The sequence below is a fragment of the Canis lupus genome, chromosome 22 (assembly GCF_011100685.1).
Source record: "Canis lupus familiaris isolate Mischka breed German Shepherd chromosome 22, alternate assembly UU_Cfam_GSD_1.0, whole genome shotgun sequence".
NCBI classification, from domain to species: domain Eukaryota; kingdom Metazoa; phylum Chordata; class Mammalia; order Carnivora; family Canidae; genus Canis; species Canis lupus.
The window spans coordinates 33,903,075-33,919,566 of record NC_049243.1 but is presented as its reverse complement, the minus strand read 5'-3'; positions in this window follow the sequence as shown (position 1 = coordinate 33,919,566).

The window sequence follows — 16,492 nt, the reverse complement described above, 5'->3', positions numbered from 1 at the left end:
TTTTGCTTTTGTTTCTTTTGCCTTCGTGGATGTATCTTGCAAGAAGTTACTATGGCCGAGTTCAAAAAGGGTGTTGCCTGTGTTCTTCTCTAAGATTTTGAGAAATGCAGATTTTAAATGGTGTTTACCCTTCTTCATAGATTGCTGCCAATGACAATGATATAAATTTAACAATATGAAAGGCAAAATATACCAATTAAGGAGATGATTTTACTTGGGTTATTGCAATAGAAAGATTTTTTCATTAATGAGGTATGTCTCAAGGACTAAGTTGAAAACCTAAGGTTTTATAAAATTAGACAACATGAATGAAGATGAAGAGGGATCCTATCAGAGTCATTGAAAAAAGAGTAAAGTGAGTCTTGACTCAGAGTATGTGAGGACATTGAAGTCCTTCAAAGTTAAATATTTTGGAACACAAAAGGTTATAGTGTAGGGGATTTCTTACCTTTGCTGTTTTCCAGTAGCAAGAACTCAAGCAAAGTTCAACATTATCAACACACTAACAGAGTCCCTCTGAAAATTAATTTTTTCTAGATTCTCTTCTTACTCATTTTATAAAATTTTCACAATTGAGTTCACAAATAGTTTATCATTGAAGATTTTGAAATACTAAAAATTGTCTAAATTTATCAATAGCACAAGTTTTTTAAAAAATAGCTTTTCTTTTCTATATTAACCTAAATCATATCAATGAGTACTATTTAATAATTTAAACATAATTTTCTTTAAAATATTCAAACCTGTGGAAGAATTTAAAATAAATATAAGAATAAAAAAGAAAGATTCAAGATGATGAGCTTTGTGTGCAAAAAAGAGAAATACCGGGAAAAAACCCTGCAGATCCAAAAGTCAGAAAATGGATATAATAAAGGGCAATACGAAAACAGCTTTTCCATACTTGTCAAGAAAATCAGTAGAAGAAATGTGCTTCTAATATTTGGAGGTTTTATTTTCTGATGCTTCATTTGTTCAGTTTGGCTTTGGTTCTACGAGACATAATAGTGGCCAAAAAGATCAAATTATATTTTAAGGCGATCAGAACTCTGTCATCTCTAGACAGGACTATGTTCTCACTTAGGATAAGATCCTAATGAGATGGTCTGGGATTGATTGTAAAAGTTTGATCTAAATTCCCTATATTTTGTTCTGCCTGTATCTGAGACAGGTCACCCCAATTCTGCTCTTGACTATGTTTGTTTAAATGATTATAGTGTCACTGAGATCCAAAGCTTGCTTTTTCTCTTTTCTTGTTTTTGTTTTTGCTGTTTGCCATCCACCAATAGTGACCTTTCTTATCTGCTGTGTCCTTTAAATGAGTTAGCATCACTAGTTTTATTTCAGGTGATTGTTAAAGCAGACGTAGTGTGTTTACACACAGACTCTTTCTCTATGTTGACACTATTGACACATGTGCCAACTGAATGCCAAACTGAGATTTGTCACCCTCTACCAGCAGCAATGGTGCCCTTCTGGTTTTACTGTCCAGACTAAAAGAGTCCCCGGTTGTTTCCAAATGCAAATAGCCATATCCTCCTTAGTTCTGTGGAAAGTCTTTTTGCCCCCCTCTATTATCTTCTACATGTAATGAGAGTGCACAGAAAATGAAGTGCATGCAAAATGACAAATGTTAATACTTAAATTCTATTTTATATGTGATTATTGGAAACCTTGGTTTGATCTTCAAAGCTAATGCACATACAGAAAACATACACACATGGATATTAACTTGTGACAGTCTCAAGGCTCTAACTTTCAGGAAATCAGAACACATACACACACACACAAACACAGACACACAACCTTCCGCCACTGTGTCCCCCACCACAGAAACATATGTATAGTATAGTTACATGATGGATGAGGAGGCAAGACCCCATAAATATAATATTTTTAAATATAGTTTTAGAATAAGCCACCCAATTCCGATCAGGGCTAATTTTGTTAAAGCCTGGGAAATTTATCTGATTCTGATCATGAATATCTATAATATGGCATTACATTTTAGAAAATACTAAACAAATAGCAACTGCAGGAATAATGCCCCTGACAAGTCTGAAATAAACTTCATTTTAATACTGACAATTTATTTTCAGCAAAGTATGCCAGCAAAATAAGGTGCAACTGCACACCCTGAAGCTCCTTTATCTTCTTCCTTAGCTATTAAAACTTCCACCCAACTTCTGCTTCTGAAAACAATACATAAAGTTTCCTTCTTATCTAATTATAAAGGGAAACTGTGTTCATCATCTAGGTGTGAGAAAGCTTAGCATTAAAGTGACAGATCCTAGAGCATCAAGGAATTTGCACCACAGTCTCTTTCCTGTCCTCTGTCCCCCAGGAATTCTGCTCACAGCCAGATGGAAGAAGCATCTGTTGCTTCACAGAGCCCAGGGACTTCCTGTTCTTCCTCTCCATATACAGATTTTTTTACTGATCCCACTTTCATCAAGAATACCAGATGCTACCAGCCATGACCTTGAGAAGAATTTAATTGGTGTTTGAAATATATACATATATATGAAAAGACAGCATTAGAAACAAAGAGAGGGAAGGAAAGAGAGAGAGAATAGAAAAAGGGAAAGCAAAAAATAAAAAGAAAGCAAAAAAGAGATACAAAGAGAAGATAAGAAAGAGAGCTGGGGGAAGAAGGATGTGAAAAGGAAGAAAGTTTTGCAAAAGACTCACATTTCTTTACCATTTTCTCATGAGAATTACAACCGGCTATAGTTTCCAAATTTTCATAACTTTCCAAATTTTACTTAGAGAAGAAATGTAAAGAAGTACCATTTTAACCAAGTATCTATCTCAAGGTTTGGATAATGATTGAATTTTCTCTCTCTCTCTCTCTCTCTCTCTTATATTAACTAATTAATTAATAAACTAATATATTTTTACTGCCATAGTTCATCTGTAAGTATATTGCAAATAGCAGAGGATTGATTTTTAAAAAGCCAGCTTTCTACTTCCTGTGTGAAGACACGATTGTTATGTTGCATCATCTCTCAGCCCTCTTTGCTAATAGCAGATCTTTTTAGCAGTTGCTTCAGAACTGCTGACAAGACACATTATTATCTCTTCAATTCCATTTGCCTCTTCTTTTCTCCCTATGGGAGAAGAACATCTGTGTGCCTTCGAGGGAGTTAAATAAGTTATAATGGATCTCTTGACTGACCGCTTATTAAGAAGTGTTTACTTTTTTCTACCCTGCTTATTCTGCAGGGTTAAAGATTGGGTAAGGATCCTACATCAAATGCCATATCCGTTCGCTTAGTAATTAATTCATTAGTTTGTTTAGCCAACACACATTTATTGAGAATCTACTTGATCTTGGCAATGTGCTTAGTAATTGGGATTGAAGCTAAGGACTAAGGCATTTAGTTTTGGGGAAAGTGGTCAAAGGTAGACTCAAAGTATGATTTTCTTCAAGAGCCCTCTAGAATAAAAATACAAAGAGCATTAATGCATACCTTCTAAAATAGTCTCAACTATCTGTGGTATGTATCTTAAATAACAAAATAAAATATTTAAGTATATTCTGACTATTATCATTTGGAAACAAGAACTTTGAGCATTGAAATAATTATTTTTAGGCTTTAAACAATGGAGTATAGAAAGATCTTGTGTACTATACAACCAGGCATAATTAAGAGGGGTGGAACAAAGTGAGTTGGAATGAGGGAAGTAGCTCAGTAATGGGTGTTTAAGAATATAGAACTGGTCACTAACTTCCTCTTGTGTTTCTGATTTCCACAGGACAAGTACCATTATTTGGTAAGGATGTATGTCTTACCAGCAATTTTTTCAAGTTACTTCTCTCTGAACCTCTGAAAAATGAGGATTACTAATACTACGAAGGGAAAGCCAATAATGTTTTCATCATTGAACCAACACTACCATTCTTCATTATATGCCAATGTAGGATGAGGAGAAAATATAGATATTAAAACCAGACTGACTAGTCATTTAGGATTCTGTTGACTAAGGTAAATTTTCCAATGGCTCTCAATCTCAATTTCTGTATCAATAAAGCATCAAGTAGGGCATGTCAAATAATAGATGTGGAGTAAATCATTATAATAGCTGAAAAAATTATTTTAAAAAATTCTTTGCATCAGATTGATTAATCTGTTTTTACTTACCTGAAATTATGAACTCGACCTCATATTTTAAAATTCCTCTGTTTCTGCTTTTCTCTCACTTCTCAGTACTACGTACTTAGTTTCATAGCCTCTTAGAATTCATCATTCATTCTTTTTTGTTGGCTCACTTGCTTCATTAATTCTGTGATTTCAATTCCTCTCTCTTGTGTAGAGAAACATTGTTGCTCAGTAAACTGAGTTAATTGAAATCAAGAATATATCTTTTTTTCTTACTTTTCTAATTCAGAATACAACTTCATGTCTTGCAACACATCTCATAAATGCTAGATGATTGAGTGAATGAATGGATGAATAATAATGTGTTTTTTAATCACTGGAAAATACTGAGTATTATTCAGAAGTTGCATATATAAACAGAAAGCCATTCCAATGTGTTCGTTCTGCTGACAGAAACAGGATTCTCAAATGGTAGAATTCCAGGGAAAATTGTAATTCATGTTTTGGAGGGAAAGGCACATCATGTCTAACAAATAACAAAATTAGTTTTAATATTATCTTTGGGTGCAACTATAATTTTCCCTTTATCAGTGTGTAGGATTTAATTAGTTTATGCATAAGATATTAGAGTATATTCTTTCAGTTTGCTTTGTTTCATGCATTTGTTATTTTATTTTATATTAATCTTTCTTTTACTAATGCATGCAAATGGACCATTTGCTATGTGGAAGTACTTTTCCAGTTTAGCTTAACAAGGATGAACCAATTATATTATAATTGCCTGGGTTAACAACGGTGAACCTCGGGCAGCCCTGGTGGCCCAGCGGTTTAGCACCACCTTCAGCGCAAGGCCTGATCCTGGAGTCCCGGGATCGAGTCCCACGTCAGGCTCCCTGCATTGAGCCTTCTTCTCCCTCTGCCTGTGTCTCTGCCTCTCTTTCTCTGTGTGTGTGTGTCTGTCATGAATACATAAATAAAATATTAAAAAAAACAACGTGAAACAATTATATGATAATTGTCATTGAAATATTTGGTGCTACAACACATTATCCTAGTATTTGAGAAAACTGACCATCATAATAACACCTTCATAAGTAATTCGAGGAAAATCAATGAGTTTTACATGATCCCACAAGTCTAATGCAGAGTTTTTATTTACTAGTTTGTGAATTAGCATGATGCTTAGAGATAAGAAGATTTGATATAATAGTAGATGGCAATACTTTCCAAACTGCCAATACAATTCTAAGTTCATAGATAAACTACAAGACATTTGCACAAACAGAAGGTTACAAGTGTGTCTCCAGTAGAACCATTCAACGAATTAGAAGGGGAAATGAAATTAAGAGATGAATTAGGGCATATTCATGCCATAGAATGTAGTATTCATACCATACCACTGAAATTTATATGCATAAATTAGCACTAAGTATATCTACATAGAAAAGTCTCAAAAAGTCAATGACTGATTAGGAAAAGCAACAAGTAGATAAACTATAATACCATTGATGTAAATTTTGAAATCACTCTAAACAATAGTGTATGAGTTCTTTATTATGTATTTGTTTTCATATATTACATTTATTGTTTTGGTATAAATAAGCATATAAAAATTTATAGAGAAAAATTCACTACAACTTCATGATATATATTCTGGAATGAGATATCAATGCATTTTTAGGAATTGGGGATGATGGGGTGACCTCATTTCCATACTTTACTGATTTGGAAAAAAAAGTAATTACAGAAAATTATTAACTTATGATTGAGTTTTGTTTTATGGGTTATGTTATTCAATATACTGTTTCAATACATGTGATAACATAATTATACAAAACGTCAATAGCAAGTAAAGAAGAAGAGATGGGAAAAGCAGACAAATATTTTATTTTACTTTTTCTGAGAAAGGAAGTAGCTAGAGTAGCATAGAGTAACTAGCATAAAGTCAGGACAAGTCTCATGTCATGTTTCATGTTTATTCACTGAAGGAGAAATAGGACAATAGGGCATGTGTGGTAGCTGTATTAACCATATTTTGAAAAGTGAATAATTAAACAGGGATGCACCTATATAACACACATCCAAGTTGCAATTTCTTAACTAGTGACATCTGGAAGACTGGTACCCCAGAGAGACACACTGAAAAGCATCCCTGTCAAATTAGCCTGAGAAATTCTCTGAATTTTGAGTGTATGGTATTAGTGAATCTTTCACACTAGTGCATAGATAGAATCAAGGAATTTCAGAGATTAGGAATACTTAGTAGTGTATTAAAGACTGTGCTGTAAAGATGCCCTTTAGCTCTTTTACTGGGTTAAGTCAATAGAAAAGTTTCATCATGTAGGACTATTCACAAATGCCAAGTTCTTTCATACCTTTATCATTTTGTACAAGTTGTTCTTCTGCTTATGTGTCATACTGATTAGTAAATTCTTAGTTATTGTTAAACACTGAATCCACTTTCTCTTTCTCTGGCCTCCCCTTTCTTGTCAGAATAGCCATGTTTTTTTCTGTCTTCTCAGAACATTTGGTACTCTATAAATAATTATCACACAGTATTTTCATTGTCTGTGTTTTTCAGTCCCATTTATTTGACTTACAATTCCTGTATATTTGCTACTCTTTTTTTCATTTTTTTTCTGGATGATATAGTACAGTCTTGCATAGACCTCAGGCATCAATAAATGTTTTTGTAAGAATTGGTAAATGGCTTTGTCTGTTTCTGAGTGAAAGTGGTAGATGAAGCATTTGAAGGAGAACTCATTACACAAGGAGAGTGTCTCAAGGAAAAGGAAAAGCAGCCCCAGGGAGGGATTTTAATAAAGTCTTTCTTTGAAGTCATTTATAAGGAAAGAAGAATAAGTGAGGAAGGTTTAGAGGCTATAGACTAAGGACATCATAAGATAGATTGCTATTATAAAGAACAAGATTGAAAAAGCCTCCAGAAGAAAAAGGTAAAAATTATAAAATCTTACAGAGAAGTAGAATAGAATAATGACCAGAGGGAGGTCATTGATTTTGACAACAAAGAAGTTACTGCTGATTTTATAGAGAATATTTTTGGAAACATACTAAAGATGAAAGCCAAATATCTAAGCATTGAGATATGAAACAGGTGAAAAAAGATAAAGATGCATACGTGTAGATAAGGCAGGCACATTGGGGAGGTTCAGGTTGATGCACTGATAAATATTCATAATCTGCCTCAAATCAAATGGTATTTTTGTCTGATTTTTTCCACATGGGAAGTATAAGTATTAAAACTAATAAGAAAAGATAATATATTTACTTTAGTTATATTATATATATATATATTATATATATTATATATAATATAATATTATAATATAATATAATATTATATATATATATTATATATTATATATATAATATTATATATTATATATTTATAAACATTTAATGCCATTCTGAATTCAAGATCAAAACACTGAATTTCATTCTCCTCTATCCAGTTTCAAACATGATCTCCAATTTTACATGTCTTATTTTAGAGACATTTCAAACTTAACTTTATTAAAAGTGAACACTCGAGTTTTTTCTGCCTATAACAGTTCTTCCTCCACATGATGCCACTATGTACTCTGTGGTTCAAACAACACCACCACAATTGAATTACTCCTGATTATTTTCTTTCTCTCAACTCCATTAATTTAAAACCAATTAACAATGTTAATTGGTGCTTTCTTCAAAACATATTCTAAATCTTTACACATCTTTCTATTGTTCTCATGTAATTCAAGCCAGGATTGTCTCCTGTCTGGAACACTATGGGAATCCTCTGTCCTCCCTCTCTCATTCTGCTCTTCCATAATACTTATTTTATATGTATTAAGCAGAATTATTCAATACTATATATCAACTCATTATTTCTCTGTTTAAAATCTTCAAAGCCTTCCCACTAGTAAATGAGGCCTTCCTTACTGACCTTACCCTCCACCTCGCTCATCATCCACTGCACTAATATTTTCCTCATAAAAGACAACAAACTCACTCATTTCTCAGGAGTTTTTCACATGCTAGTCCTACTTTTTAAAAATGTCTTTCCATTTCAGAATATAAGATCCATTAGACCAGAATTTCCCTGTATTGGTTACTCATTATGATTAGCACTGTACCCAGACCCGATGCTAGAGCATTTTATGGAATTTTTGCTTCCAGTAATACTGTGCTAGCTTACTTCAAAGCAACTATTCCACCACCAAAAGCAAATAGAATAGCTGAACACAATGTAAAACAAGGGGGGGTTTGAAGGGGGATGACAGAGCTTATGAAAAAAGCTTCTAAAGCATAAAGACTTAAGGGATCAAGGTAACAGAGAACAGGGCAGCTGACAGTGGAAATCTTGATATTTGATCCTGATTATCCCCACCAGCACCTCAAATATGTGCCAACCTGAGAGAATGCATTTTGAGAGGATTTTACTATTTCATGCTGATGAAAGGAATTATAGTTTAAGGTCAAAGAAGATTCATAAGCACCCTGGGCTTACAATTTGAACATGAAAAGGGTTACATTTGTATAAGTAAGATATAGACTAACTCTCAAAAAAACTTATGCCCAGCATTGCTTTGAATCAGCCCAATCTTTGATTAATTAAAGAAATTGCCATTCAGCTATATTCCATAAGCAGAAAGTAAATTCTTTATTGATGAACATAGAGCAGTGTGCAGGACTGAAGGACTAAACTTTCCAAAAGTCCTCTATTTAATCAACAATATCCAGGCACATAAAGTATAAGAATGAGCCGGAAACTATGACAAGAGAGTAGCGACAGACTCACTGAAGATGAGGTGCAAGGGTGATCAGAAAGGAACCTTAAAGTGATTTTCACTAGAGATTCAATAAGTTCAATGATAGGAAGAATATTCACAGAAAACCGGAAACTGTTAAAAAATTACACTGATACTCTAGAATTGAAAAATTTAGTAACATGTTAAGAATGCAGCATATTGGTTTAACAAAAATTAGAAACATATGAAAAGAGAATTAATTAATTAGAATATTGGAAAAAATAAAGATATCTTTGGAAACAAAGACAAAGAAAGAACATGTAGAAAAGAGTGTAAAATATACATGTATTTAGAGTCCCAATAGAACAGGAGTGAGGGAATGAGTCAGGAAGCAATATTTGAAGAATTGATAATTGAGTAGCTCCGTAATTATGTCAAAGAATATAATAATGAAGTGGTACAAAACTTTAGAATAAATATCAGTAGAACTCTACACTAAGTCTCATTATAAAAGTAAAGAAAAACAGAATAGGAAAATCATAAAAGCAGGCAGGTGATGGGAGGGACATATTATTTTAAAAGGAACAAATCTTAAGATTAATAGCTGACTTCTAGGCAGAAACAGTAAAACATAAAAGACAAAGAATAAGGCCTTAGAACATTTAAAGAAAATAACTACCAACTCGGAATTTTGTAAACTATGAATATTTCAACAATGAAAGGAAATGATGACATTTTTGAGACCTACATTAATTGAAATAATCTGTTATGAGTAAAACTACATGTAAGAAAATGCTTCAGGCAGTAGAAAAACTATCCAACAAGGAAATCTAGTAAAGCTAGAAAAGTAAGGGACAGAGGACAGGGTGAATATAAGGGGAAAAAATCAGTGTCTTGTAGGGTTTCAAATTTAGAATTACAAAAAATTTTATCATAAAAAACCTGTCTTTTAAAAGAGAAAAATGAATTGAAGATGTTCTAAGATCATTTTTTTTTTCTAAAAAAGATTTTACTTACTTGAGAGAGAGAAAAAGAGATCACAACAGGGGGAGAAGAAGAGGGAGAAGGAGAAGCAGGAGATGCAGGACTGGATCCCAGGATCCTAGGATCATGATCTGAGCCGAAGGGAGACTCTTAACCCAGACATCCAGGTGCCCAGATCCTTTTATTTTATGGGAAGTTGTAGATATAAGAACATTGCTAGATTTTAATAAATCTGATATATACTAAACTTTTATAAAATTATAATATTAAACAACATTGAAAAGATGTGTTAAATAATGTATAACAAGCTAAGAGAGAAAACCAGTGAAATTATAAAAGAACATTTAATTAATTCAAAATAATACAAAGAATAGAACAAAAGTAAGAATGAATAGGAAAGCAAGAATAGTATGGCAAACTTGAAACTAAATACATTAGTAAATATATTAAATATATATTAAAATTTAATCAAAGGGAAAATGTCCATCATTGATTAAACTAAAAACACAAATATTTGTTACTTACAATAGAATGCCTTAAACATAAAGATTAAAAAAAAAAAAAAAAAAGCTGAGGCTGAAAGGATGGTAAGGTTTGTATCTATAAACCCTAGCCAAGGGTGTGGTGATTCTTTTAGTAGTAGAGTTTAACCAAATAGTGACAGCAGAGATAAAAAGATACACTTTGTAATGATGAAAGACTCAATCTAAAGAAAAGATGTAAGAGTTCATATTTCTTTCCGGGAAAGAAAACAATGTTGTTTTAATGAAACTTCTGTCAAATCTGTGAAGTAGGGACGGCTCAATGGTTGAATGTCTGCCTTCAGCTCAGGGCGTGCTCCTGGATCTGAGGATCAAGTCCCACATTGGGGTTCCTGCATGGAGCCTGCTTCTCCCTCTGCCTGTGTCTCTGCCTCTCTCTCTGTGTCTCATGAATAAATAAATAAAATCTTAAAAAAAAAAAGTCACATGATACAGGGATACAAAATTGGCTAGAAAATTATTCAAAGCTACAACCCAGGCTACCCAACTTTAGGTAAGTGTTCTATTTTAATCTACACATAATTCTGTCTGATTCATGTATTTTTTTCCTATTAAAAGATCTACCATACAAGAAAATAATTCATAACACACACCTGTATTGTGTTTTATTGGGAAGGATTGACATATACTAATAGTTCATTTATTGGGCCTATATAGCTCTTCAGTTGATAGTAGGAGTAATCAGATGACATTTATCTTAGTTGTAAATTGGCTGAGAATAAGGCACCTGAAGACAAAATTAAGCATATCCTTCACTACCTAAACTAACCCATGCCTCAAAATTACTAAATCATTGGTATATTTTTTTAATACTTGAAGGGTTAATAAAGTACAAAGAGAAAGCAAGTCAGGTCCTTCCTTTAAAAGATAATTATGGCACTTTTATTTTAATAAGATAAGGAAATGTAAAAAAAAAAAAACTGATTCTTTTTAGGAAAAAAAGTAACTACAACCTATAGCTTGTGAACGACCTGGTATAATGTGTTTCTGTAAAATATTTCAGTCATGAAATTTTGTCTAACATTTCTTACCATGGTCCTAAGGCTTCAATTGGACAGATTTATGCACCAATGCACTAATGAATATAAGAATGAGAAAAGAAAAAAAGATCACTGTTAGCAGAAGCAGCATTAAAGACAAAAGTATAATGAAAATATCTAAATAGCTACAGAGATATGAAGCCAAGAAGTTACACGTATTTATGTGACTAAATATGTTATAGTGGTAGTTGGAAAAAAGTAGCACACACTGGGCATCTGTCCATTATCATAAGCCAGCTGCTGAAGAACAGTTAAATTGTGGTTCATAAGTAGAATAAAGCCTAATAAATAAAAGTGACTTGTGCATATCCTATACATTTTCTCACAGAGACATCTAGTTGCAAGTAATTCAATATTGAGCTATAATTTTCCCCATTGAGTCCAGCATCAAAGGACTTTTCTTGAAGATACCCAACACCTAGTAGAAGTTACACAACATTTATACTCTAGCCTTTATTACATCTGACCAGCAAAAATGAAATGAAATCTCCTGAGACTTCAAATCCATTTCTTACCACTGCAAGCATATTAACAAATAGAAAGCAAAGCATACTTATTTTCTGTTAGGTAAAAGAACATAATTTAGTACTAAAGGATAAACTATGCTTGCTACTGAAAAGGTGAACATATACCAAAAATGTATAATAAAATTTCATGAAAATATTGAACAAGGTGCATTATAAACATTTAAAGAAACATGCTAAAAAGCCACCACTGGGTGGCTCAGTAATTTAAGCCATGGGCTCTTGAGTTTGTCTCAGGTCATGTGATCTGAGGGTCATGAGATAAAGCTGGTATGGGCCCCACACTGGGCAAGGACCTGGCTTGGGATTCTCTTTTTTTCTTCCTCTGCCCCTTTCCACCCTACCCATGTGATCACGGCTCTCTCTCAAAAAAAAGAGAAAAAAGAAAAAGAAAAAAAGAAAGCATGGACGTGTCTAACACCCTCTTCTTTTGCACATTTCTTCCCCACCATATTCCACTCACTTGAGGCTGTGGAGGTGAATACCGCCTCTGGAAATAGATATTCTAGCAGGAAGGAAAGGGTAAAAGGTAAGGCAAAGAGAACAAAATCACAAAGTTTGGCTAAAGAAAGAAGCTGATTTTCACACATTCCTGCTCCTCTTTGGGGTGGTGCATAAAAGTGCATAAAAGCATGTGTCTCACTGCAAGCATTAGGGTGGACATTTCAGAGGAGTTTACCCCTAATCCAGAGAATACTAATCCCAGGATACAGTTGCCCAGAATTATCCCTACGGTGCTCCTCTCCTTTTCTAGACTCAGGATGGCTGAAGCCCAAAAGGCCCCCTTGTGACTACCTTATAAGAGGGCTTTTAAATCAGTTTTTAAATTTTAATTGGTACAGTCGATTATAGCTTAAGATTTCTTCACTACTCAATTACAATGGATACAATCTTTAGGATGTTCTTTTTTTTTTTTTTTAATTTTATGTATTTATTCATGAGAGACACAGAGAGAGAGAGAGAGAGGCAGAAACACAGGCAGAGGGAGAAGCAGGCTCCATGCAGGGAGCCCGATGTGGGACTTGATCCCGGGTCTCCAGGATTATGCCCTGGGCTGAAGGTGGCACTAAACCACTGAACTACCTGGCTGCCCTTTACATTTTGACAATGACTATATGAAAAAAATTTATTCTACCTACATACAGCTCATGACAAATTATAAAACATATAATTTTATAATTTTATTTAATAAGCTAATGATTAGGATCAAAATATAAACAGGAAAAATTGATAGAGCTCAAAGGAGAAAGACAAATGCAAGATCATCTTAGGATGATTTAATTTGGACATTTCACTGTAATATGCTACAATAAAAAAGATTTTGATACAAATATGATTGTATGTTTTGGTGATTCAGTGTGGCTGTATACATGAATAAGGAAGATAGGTAGTCTTGGATTAAGAGGCTCTTGATGTAATATACTGTAATGAAGAGTTCCCTCTTTTTCCTATAAGCAATGAAGCTCTGGAAGGATTTTTTTTTTTTTTATAGAAATGATGTGATTATATTTGCTTTAAAAGGTTACTTTTGCCATAGTATGTAATGTCTATTGAAAATAGGCAGCCCAGGAAAGAGAGAGACTAGACATGTAGATACTGTAATAATTTTTAAATAAACCTATTTTTTAAACAGAAAAATATTTTAGTGCTATCTGATTAACATAATTGAAAAAAAAACCTAATTATTGATTGGATAATTGGTTTGAGAGAATAATGAGAGTTTGGTTTCTCCATATTGGCTAGTTAGATAGAAGATAATGCCATTGACCTATCTTACAAATACAAAAGAAAAATCAGGATTAGAGATGATTGTAGTGAGTTAAGGTAAGGACATATAGATAAGGATAAATTAAGTCAGGGGATGCTTGGTAGTGAATGTTTAGTACATAAATAATAATAAGTGCCCACTCAGGGTTTAGCAATTAGTTGTGTTCTACTCTATTTTATTGCTATTGTATTTGAAATGTTAGGGAATAGAATACATATATTTTCAGGATATCTATTAGGGGGTTAGTAAGATTAAAAGGAAATGGTGTAATATAACGGATTGTTCAAGAAAAAAGCAAATACTACAAATTACATGTCTATTATCAGTATATATTTTTAATTGTTTGACCTTCAGTCACATTAAATATATGTACTTTCTCATAACAAATTCTTTGACCTTCAGTCACATTAAATATATGTACTTTCTCATGGCAAATAATAAAATGTAGATAGCTAACTTGCTGATATCTAGTTGTTTTGATAAACAAGGTGATTGAAAAAAGAAGTTAAAAATATAAGTTAAGAAAAGTTTTGCATTTTTTTGAATATTTTCTATACATATTTCATTATGTTTGATATGATTTGTATTTATGACCAAATTAGGAAAGCTTATTTATGTTACTAAAAAAGGTACTGCTGGGTTATGCTGAACTAATCCCACATTTTTCCCCACTTGATTATTCCTGGGATCTTTATTCATTAAATATATATACTCATATTTTTAGAAGTGTTGACTATTAAAAATAATGACAATCTAAAGGAATACCTCTTATGCATGAACTATTTAAATAAAAATAGGATTTTACTTTCAAATATTATTTCCCCAGTTCCCATTTAATGGAGTTTTTCCCTCCAATTATTTCTAATACCTGAGATCTTTAAGTTGAAACACTAAAGTATCATTAATAGTTTTGAAATATTTCTAATGGTTTTACAAAATCGCTGCTGAACACTCTATTTAAAAAAAATGAGCACTTAATCATGAGAGGATAATGTAATATCTGCCATATTAATTTTATGGGCCTAAAAAGGGGATAGAGAGATAGGGGGGAAAAAGTAGGTTAGAGGGTTTAAGCTGTGTGAAGAATGACTTAATATTTGGGTAGTCCAAGATTTGGAAAACATGTTTAAGTTGAGATGTCTCTCTTTTTTCAATATCAAGGAATATAACCTCCCCAGTAAGAAATCAGCCATTTATTTTATTTTACTAGTTACAAGAAAGCTCTCCTCCTCGTTGAGGCTGTCTTATAACAGCTTAGACAAATAGATTCAGCCTCTTCAGTTTGAGGCCATCAAAACAATTCAGTACAGAAGGAAGTGAGATGGGCCTTCATGAATGAACTTCAGTAATATCTGCTGGAACACTTTTCTAATGTTGGGTAAAGTGCATTCCTGTGTATTTCCACTTAAGCCATCTGCCAATCTTAATACTTATTCCTGAGGGAGGAAAACTTCCAGAGCTTTTTTTCATTTAATTTGCAAGGACATCCTGTTTAGGTACTTATCAAAAGAACAGAATTGATGCCAAATACTACAAACTCTAGTTTAGAAAACTTAAAGGGTTGGACTACAGTAATAATGCACATTTAAAAGGAACTGTAACTTACTTCCTTTATACTTAGTAAATACTCAAAAAGTATGGCTGTTAGGCCTACATGCTTTTTGAAAATAACTGTTTTTCTCTATACATATGTTAAGGGATTTCTGGAGGAAAAAAAAGTTGTTAACCTTTCATGGGATGGTGGCTAAATATTTTAGTGCCCTAGAACCATGACACTTTGTATTCCAAGATCATAAAATGAAATTCAAATAGCTGTTTCTTTTGGAAAATAAATGATCTAACCTAAAGATCTTTTTATCATATGTGAAGAAGAGCAAAAGAGCAATCTATTAAAAAATAGTGGTACCTACCTTGTTTTTCAGTACTTCACATTCTTTGCAGAGTAAACATTTAGTTTAACTCTGTTTTATCCAATTTCACAATTAAACTCAAGAAATACCCTATTTAATTATCAATATTATTGTTTTAAAACACAATAGAAGATAAATGTATGTATATTTTGATTTTGGAGAACTTTTTTATTGGAATGGCAAAAAATTACATTGGGACAATAAATTATAACTTCATTATGTGACTTTTTTAGTTCAACAAACTTATAACACATTATCCTTTCTCTTGTGTGCTCTACATAGAGATTTGTGCTGAATAAGTTAAGAGAAACCAAAGTTAAAGTTAAATAAAATTTTAAAAACATTTGATCATGTTGGGTTAACTTCACCACTCATTTTAGTTGGCACCGTATAAGCAAAACATCCAGTTAATTTTTTTCTTTTTTTTATTACATCGATTATGTAATTTGATCATTGCGACACCCAACAAGTCTTTACTAAGCACTTCTTCAAGTTACATTTTACATGTAGCTTGAATATATAGGTATTTAAGTGATGTTATTCCCAAGGTTCTACTTCAAGGCCATGCTCCTATTAAACATCATATTACTATGGCTTATTTTTTATTTCCTAAAGTTTTAAAGACTTTTGGGGCCTTAAAATCTTCCAAAGTATTGATCTTTTAAAAATATTAAGAATACAAGGATATTATTTTTCTATGTTTCTTATATAAATTAAGATATAGAGAAGTCCATATGTTAGATAAGTAGGTAAAACTGAGACTAAGTTGGTGCTCCTGACTACCGGTTCAATGACCTTTTCTTGGCATACTTCTGGCAATTAACATAGGAAAACCTACTTTTGCTTCCTTATAGGGAAGATTAACTGAAGTGG